The sequence below is a fragment of the Octopus bimaculoides genome, chromosome 20, assembly GCF_001194135.2.
Source record: "Octopus bimaculoides isolate UCB-OBI-ISO-001 chromosome 20, ASM119413v2, whole genome shotgun sequence".
Classification (NCBI taxonomy): Eukaryota; Metazoa; Mollusca; class Cephalopoda; order Octopoda; family Octopodidae; genus Octopus; species Octopus bimaculoides.
Window position 1 is genome coordinate 27,035,825 of NC_069000.1, and position 7,798 is coordinate 27,043,622.

General features: G+C 34.0%; 1 protein-coding gene across 3 annotated transcripts in view; it reads right to left on the reverse strand.

Annotated features, from left to right (window-relative positions):
- The window catches only part of LOC106873153 (acylglycerol kinase, mitochondrial-like), a 44,711-nt gene that overhangs the window by 12,978 nt on the left and 23,935 nt on the right, over positions 1–7,798 (reverse strand). Inside the window, exon 1 of one of the 3 annotated variants that reach the window (XR_008266316.1) lies at positions 6,453–6,554. The exons of 1 other annotated variant lie outside the window; for it this stretch is intronic. The gene's annotated coding sequence lies outside the window, so the exon portion shown is untranslated. Of the gene's footprint in view, positions 1–6,189; positions 6,356–6,452; positions 6,555–7,798 lie in introns of those variants that run through there. One more of the 3 variants, XR_008266317.1, reaches the window with a different exon arrangement.

Genomic DNA, 7,798 nt, shown 5'->3' on the forward strand with positions numbered 1-7,798 from the left:
TATATATATATATATATATATATATATATATATTTATATATATATATATATATATATACCTGAATATTTATAGAGTATCAGGTTTCCAATATTGGAGCTACATTTATATAAATGAACAACCTGTTTGCACATTCACAATTTTATTTGATAAGTTCAAAAACGAACGAAATTCTGGCCACCTCCATTTTTCTCAATATACAATATCTGTACATTACTTCTAACACTCTAAATACACACACACACACACACAGAAACACAAATATATTACTTGTTAAGGTTATCTCTACAGATTTTCCATAGAAATTATAGCCAGCTCTATAAACAATGAGATCACAGACGAAAAATGGGTAATGGGCATACATGCAATATTTCAGGAATTTTTACTCTTTCATCAACACCCATCCAACTCATTAATTATCCACAAACTCATTATTTAAATAGCCAATATCCAATAACGTCTTGGATATAAAACATAGCAAAATCAGTGGTGGCTATAAATTCTATAGAAAATCCATAGAGATAACCTTAACACAGTAGAACACAATATTGACTTATAAAAATATTTAATGTACTTTGTAGTATATTATGGTTGCATAATAAAATACAGGTCATACATATACATTATATATATAAATACTCACTTATATATTATAGATATATAAGTAAAATTAGTTCTCTAGTTCATTTGCTAGTTCACTCTTTTGCCTATTGACTTCAAGCTTCACCCTGCAAAATGGTATGATTCTAATATATTGAGCCTTCTGGCCTCGTCTCGAGGCCCTGTTCTTTCCTCTTCCCTCTTTTATTTTATGCATTTGTATTCAGTTTGATGAAGCTCCATGTATGTGCTATAAAGATAAATATCATTTTTAGAATTTTCTTTGTAAGCACCAACTGACATTGGCAGCTGAAACATCCGAAAGAAATGTTATGTTATGTTTTGTATTAAAACATAATTAACCAATGTTGGTCAATTTGTTTGTTTGTTGATCAAAAGGTTTCCCCATTTTCAGCTTATTTAAATTTATATATGTGTGTGTGTGTGTTTGTATGTATAGGATATTATAGGATTCACTATGTTCAAACATATAGGAAGGACAGGAAAGCTATGATTTGTGAGTTGGAAGCAAAAAATGTTTCATTATGGATGTGACAAGCATATATATTCAGCTCTAAACCCTTTGTTTTTATATACAAGATCTTAGTGGACAAAAAAAAAAAAGAATCAGCCAGATAGTTTGCAATTTTGTGTTGGGATTTCATTCCGAGTATCACTGCAGTTTGTTTCTTTTACCTTCACCTGTTTTAACACTTGGTGACATAAAATGTCTACACAACCAAATCACCATTGCATTTTCCTTGTTCAGCTGGCTTGGACTTGACATTTTGAGTATTCTATGGCCAGATACACTTCTTGATGCCAACCCTTGTTTTATTTCATCAAATTGCCTAACTGCCGAACTTTTGTGTATGTGGTATGTAATGTCACAAATGCTTAAACAGTTTTCTTGCAAAGACATGAACAGACAACCACATGATTTCGGGTTCAGTGCCATGGTGTGACACCTTGGGCAAGTGTCTTCAACTATAGGCTCAGGCCAACCAAAGCCTTGTGAGTGAATTTGGTAGACGGAGACTGAAAAAAAGCATGTGTATATATATTTGTGTATAGGTGTATGTTAGTATTTCCTTGACTTGACATCATATGTGACGTTTTACAGATTTTTAAAAAGTTACTTTATTTCAATTTATCTTTTCTTTTAATCATGACATTTTTTTAAGGCACACTCAAAGGGACATAACTTAAAAGATATTAAATTGAAACATCATGTTACATTCTTCTTATCGCAGGAGGGATTAGAAGTTATGAATTAGTTTATGTGCTAGGTATTTATGCTCTATATGAAGTTCTTACATTTTACTGGAGAAATAAGCTTTTTTATTCTCACAGGAAAGCCTGATGGCACAGGTGGTTGGTCAGTCTGCACTTGAGGTAGTATGAGCCAGGTACACTGAGCCATAGCAACTGCAAGGCCAGCACTCCTGTAGGTTGATGCTGATGGATCATTGTCTCTGATCTGTTGAGCTGGTAAACTGAAAGTGGTCTGTCTTTTGTGGATTGTATAATTTCTGCTGACATTTATCAATTTCTTGATGTGCATCACTAATTCTTTGAAGAACATTGTTTTACTTATTTTTGGTATGACTATGCATTTATTTACCTTTAGTCACTCAGCCATCCCATACTGATAGGCATTCTTTCAATGATCAGTGGTCTCTCATAAGTTTCGGTATATCTTTCAGTCTCTGGCCAGCCACCCAAAGTTATTTGTTTTAGTATTTTTAATTCTTCATCTTCTGTAGCTCTCTTTGCTTCAGTACTGACATATCAACAGTATGTAGTATAAGATCTAATTCAATTTCTTTACCTTGTGTTGACTGTTTCCTTGATAAATAATTGAGAACTCTCATTTCTTTACCAGGTGATTTGAACATCATACAATTGTAACCTTAACAACATTCTTTACAGTCTTGGGGGTGCTTGTGCAATATTTTCTGTATATTTTCCAATAGTTTGTGGTTGATTCAATTTGGAACTTTTTCTTGTACAAATTTTCACACCACTGCAAGTAGCTCTCTTTCTATGTCAGCATATCTTAACTCAGCATCAGACGTCTTTTTTTTCCAAATGCAACAATTTTGTTATCATTGATTGGTGTTGCATCTAGGCCAAACATGCTTGAATCTACTTGCATCACAGCAGATTTGAAACAAGCTAGGTAAACATTGTCATGAACACAATTTTTCTATTTTTAAAAAGCTTTTTCATGTGTTATTCCACTGCCATTCATTATCTTTCTTGAGTAGTGATCTCAGTGGAACTGTTCTAGAACTAAGTTTTGGTATGTACAAGGGAGTGCTTAAAAGTTCCTGGTTCTAAGGGCATCACGAAAGGCTTGGTTGGAGGCCCAACTTTCAGAGTTCTTTTTCAGAGGTTTTGTGTTAAGCTCTTTTAAAGCATTTATTCAGTGATTTTGGATCAAAGCATGTACATAAACACAACCTTTTTTTTTTTTTTTCTGCTACAAGTAATTACATTCACCCAGTTTATTGGTTCACTACTTTTGTTGGTCCATTTACAAGATCTTCCATTTTCTCTAATTCTTTCTTCACTTCAACCTTTAAGTGCACTATAGTTTCTTGGAAGTTAGACTATTGGTGTGGTGCTCTCAACCATGTGTCTTTTTTTGGCTCTCTGGAAAATTTCCAATACCCTGAAATATGTCAGGGTAATGGTTCCCTAACATTTTCAGACTGCTTCCCACTTGGCACCCATGTCACACTTCTAGTGTCCCACCCATCATAACCACAAACGCACACCTCTTTCAAAACAATTGTATTTCACAAATAAAACTTAACCTAATTAACCCATTATTTTGGTGTTTTTACGATATGAAAGACTAAATTTACATCCCACTTGTAACTACTGTGTTTTCATATTTTTAATGTGACGGATGTACATTGTGCATGGATAACAGCTACTTGGCATCCAGTGTTCAATAATTTTCAGTCTGTTTCTTTGCTTAGAAAAAATCTGGGCAACTGCACTGAAGCCTTGCTGGGCAGGCAATAAAATACACCTTGACTTTATTTCTGCGCAGGATAGCAGTCAGAAAGGACCTTTTGCAATCAAAAATCCTGACATGAATTTTTTTGAACTTTGATCTTTCCTCAATGTCATTTTTAAAGTGAAACCAGTTCTTCCTCTACTATTCTTGTTTCCTCATTACTGATATCTAGGAATCACTCAGACTGCCAAATTGGTATTTTAATCAAACATAAATATCTGAAATCTATCAGACATGTCTCTGTGCAGCTCATCCAGGTGTGAACAACACACTTAAATGTCATCTTCTGGTATGCATTCTTCCTTCTCCAATTCAAAGAGGCTCAAGAAACTGGATGAACCAATGTCAGCTTATGTAAAATTTGAATAGCTGTAACTTGGACAGAAACATGGAGAGGGCTAGTTTTACTTTGATAAGGTTTAACCACATTTACTTGCAGTTGCAAATTCACTTCAATGAATATTGTGAATATATGTGCCATATAAGCAATGTTTCTTGAGTCATCACAAAGAACAGAATAAGAGTTTTGCAAGAATTCAACAAGTGTTTTAAAAAGAGAAACTTTCAGGGAGTTTTTTTGATAGACACTGAACTTATGTTTGCAACAACAAACGTTCATAATCTTTATCATTCTGAGTACAGAGCTATAGAAACAGTGGGGGAATTGTAGCATGAGCCTTGTTTTTATTTACTGCTGTAATAACAGTGCTCATTGATTTGTTAAATCTACCACATGGGTTACTTGCAACCAGATATTGCCTGTGGATTATAGAGTGCACTGTAAATGTACTACATATAAGGTTTTCAATAAGCTGATGAAGCAGTAACAACACCATTGATGATAGGTTGTCACTCAAATATGAAATACTGACTCCTCTTCTGTATCTGTTTCTTACAAATAATAGCTCTTCAACCAAACATTAATCTTTGACAAAGCAAACATAAGCAAGAAACATACTTTTATTGCTTGGCAAAGGAAACAAATCTAAATTTGGTTGTAAACTAAATTTGGTTGTTCTAAGTATGTTGCACAATATATCAACAATGTAATAATATTCCACATTTTGAAACATTTGTAATGTGCATTTATAGGAAAAAAAATTTCATACTTCCAATTCTTCATTTAATTTTCACAAAATAAGAAAAAAAGAGTAATTCCAATGTATGCATGATGGTTTTTCCAAAAACTTTTCTGTAAGGGTATAAAAATGTTTCAAAATGTGGAATACTACAGGACAAAAAGTAATTAAAAAAGGTGGTGGCTTGTGTTCTGAAGGTACAATGAGAAGATGGGTAGACATTTAAAAAAAGCATGGATCAAAAAGTTTTAAAGGAAGTCAGCCCACAAGTTGTTTGAAAGATGGGATATTATAACATGTACAAAAATCATGACCAAAAAAAAAAAAAAGAGAATTTCCAATTTATGTAACAGCTATTCTGAAAGTCCTACAAATATAAATTAAATATTATTTTTTTAATTCATTGAGTTTCTAAAATATTTGAAAAATTGCATCCCAGTTCAAACTCTACTAGGATAATGTACACTAATTCTAAAAAGAAATTATTATAGTACTTTATATTTAGAATAGCTGTTATTTTAATCAATGTATGAATCTGTCAAGTCAGACCTATTTTTTAAAAATAAATGTACAAAGACAAATTCTGATTAATATTACGTTCATAGAAAGTGGCACACTGGCAGAAACATTAGCATGCCAGGCAAATTGCTTAGCAGTATTTCGTCCAGAGTTGAAATACTGCCAGGGTTAACTTTGACTTTCATCCTTTTGGGGTTGATAAAATAAATACCAGTTAAGCACTGGAGTCAATTTAATCAACATTGCCCTGCCCTCCCTGAAATTTCTGGCCTTGTACCAAAATTTGAAACCAATAATGCATTCATAAAATGTATTAAAATAATTAGATTAATAGTCAAAATACCAAATTATGGAAGATATGAGAATTGTTTATCGTTACCCTAAATTTTAAGGCTAAAACTATATACTCAAGATAATACCCATGTCAAATACATTGAAGTCAAGATTGTAGTTTAAAACAGAAATGATTTGTTTAGTAATCAGTCTCTCTCACTCTGTAAATATTCTTTTATTCTTTTACACGTTCCAGTCATTTGACTGCAGCCATACTGGAGCACCACTGTAAAGGGTTTTAGTTGAAGAAATCAACCCCAGGATTTATTTCATCAGTCTCTTTTGCCGAATCACTAAACTATGAGGACATAAACACTTCACCATTGGTTGTCAGGCGATGGTGGGGGGGAGACAAACACAGACATAAAGACAAACACACACAAATATATATATATATATATATATAAAATAACATAAATAATATATAATTATATGCATATATCCATACATATATGTACATACCTATATCTATATCTATACATACATGCATATATGGGTACAGGACATCACAAAAAATGTTAAACACAATGAGAAACGAAAACATAAAGATGAAGACAGAAAACGAACTTTTTTTGAACAACGAAAAAAATCAAACAGAGAAACGAGACATGCAACATAAAGAATATTACCCTCCTTCAGTTGTCCCTGTTCCATCTACTCCGCGTTTCAAAGGCAAGGACAATACGCGACTTCGTTGGAACAGTTCTTCCCGCAAAATACAGATTAATCAAATTTGGAATTTAGTTAATTTGTGCGTGTATATATATATATATATATATATATACTCAAACCAAACATGAACAAGCAAAAAAAAAACAACAACGTGAGGACATGGAATAAGTACAGTGTTATTGGACACTCAGGAAAGGAAAGAAAAGAAAGAGGATCTCACATTTCGAGCGAAATATAGAAAAAGTCCAAAGAAGGGAAGACGGAGAAAGAAAATCGCCAACAATACACATGTGGTCACATATTGAAATGACCGGAAGGGAATGGGTGAAGAAGAAGTTCTTTCAAAGACAGGAGAGTGCAAGAGAAGTAGGTATATGTATGTGCGTACATGCAGGTCTGTGTGTGTGTAATGATAGCACGTGTATGCGTGCTTGTGTGTGTGTGTGTGGCTGTTTATGTATGTGTGTGGTTGGACTTAGTATTGTTTAAGGTCATAGGAAGAATTTATAGCAAGAATTTTGGTAGGAGTGGCTGTCTGTTGTGTCTACCTACACATGTTCATAGGAGAATGGTCAGTAGAAAGGTACTGGTAGTTTGAAGTATGTGTGTACGTGTAAGTATATGTAGTGTGTGTGTGCTTGTTTGCAGTGTGTGTGTATATATGTGCGTGTACGTGAGGTTGTGGATGTATGTGTGTGTATGTGAGGTGTATATGTATGTGTGTATGCATGAGGTTGTGTCTGTGGAGTAATTGTACGTTACTGTGTGTGTGCGTGTGTGTACATGTATGTATAATTGTGTGCGTGTATGTATGAGTGTTTGCTGTGTGTGTATGGGATGTATGTGTGGGTTGGACGGTTCAACCAGAGTCTGGGAAGCCAGGAGGCTGCACCAGACTCCAGTTTGATCCTAACGCCAACCACTCTGTGAGTGTAGTGGGTGCTTTTTACATGCCACCAGCACAGAGGGCTAGAAGAGGCTGGCAATGGCCATGATCGGTGCTTTTTACGTGCCACCAACAATGTACTGTTCCGTGACAGAAATTTCAACAAAAAAATGTACCCCATCTGGTGAGAGATGTTATTTATTTAACAAATATAATACATGTCTTTCAGTACTACTAATAGTTTCATATGTTGAGAAATATCTCAAACATATCCATCAAGCACAAACCATATATCATAACAAAGTGAAAAAATTAAATAATAGAAAAAATGTGAAAAAACTGAGAAGGCAGCATATAGAAAATGCCAAAAGTTTAAAAAATGGAAAACGAAAACACAAATGTTAAAATGTAAACATTAAAAAGGTAAAAGAGTTATCCTACTTAGATCTTAAATTAGAAAGATGTCAACAAGCTAATCAGGAATCGGCGGAATTTTCCAATTCTTCAAAATATGTGCAGAGAACAACTTTTACCACATTCCAGGGAGAAAAACTAGAAGTAGTTGATTGCAGGGGTGGGAGCTCTGAAAGTGTAGCTGCTAGAATAAGAATAGCATGGGCAAAGTTCAGAGAGCTCCTACTCTGCTGGTGACAAAGAGCCTCTTGCTCAGAGTAAAAGGC